The sequence below is a fragment of the Babylonia areolata genome, chromosome 16, assembly GCF_041734735.1.
Source record: "Babylonia areolata isolate BAREFJ2019XMU chromosome 16, ASM4173473v1, whole genome shotgun sequence".
Classification (NCBI taxonomy): domain Eukaryota; kingdom Metazoa; phylum Mollusca; class Gastropoda; order Neogastropoda; family Buccinidae; genus Babylonia; species Babylonia areolata.
Window position 1 is genome coordinate 29,275,032 of NC_134891.1, and position 353 is coordinate 29,275,384.

At 49.6% G+C, this 353-nt stretch overlaps 1 protein-coding gene across 1 annotated transcript in view; it reads left to right on the top strand.

Moving 5' to 3' along the window:
- Nucleotides 1–343: 343 nt before the first annotated feature.
- Nucleotides 344–353, top strand: part of LOC143290977 (two pore potassium channel protein sup-9-like) — a 124,520-nt gene continuing 124,510 nt past the window's right edge. The window contains exon 1 of the mRNA XM_076600562.1: nt 344–353. This exon is cut by the window's right edge and continues 576 nt beyond it. The gene's annotated coding sequence lies outside the window, so the exon portion shown is untranslated.

Sequence of the window (353 nt, forward strand, 5' to 3'; positions counted from 1 at the left end):
AAAGAAAAAGAGAAACTCTTGTTGTTTGTTTTTTTTAAAGAGCGATGAGTCAAGAGAGAGAAAAATCCAGAAATACAGAATAGAAAGGGGAGCGTGAGGATTTAACGAAAAGGACAGGAGGGGGAGGAGGGGGGGGGCTAGGAAAGAGAGAGAGGGGGGTAGAGACAGAGAAAGGGAGGAGAGGAAGACAGACAGAGAGAGAGGAGGAGACAGAGACAGAGACAGAGAAAGGGGGGAGAGGGAGACAGAGAGAGAGAGGAGGAGACAGAGACAGAGAAAGAGGGGAGAGGGAGACAGAGAGAGAGGAGGAGACAGAGACAGAGAAAGAGGGGAGAGGGAGACAGAGAGAAAGA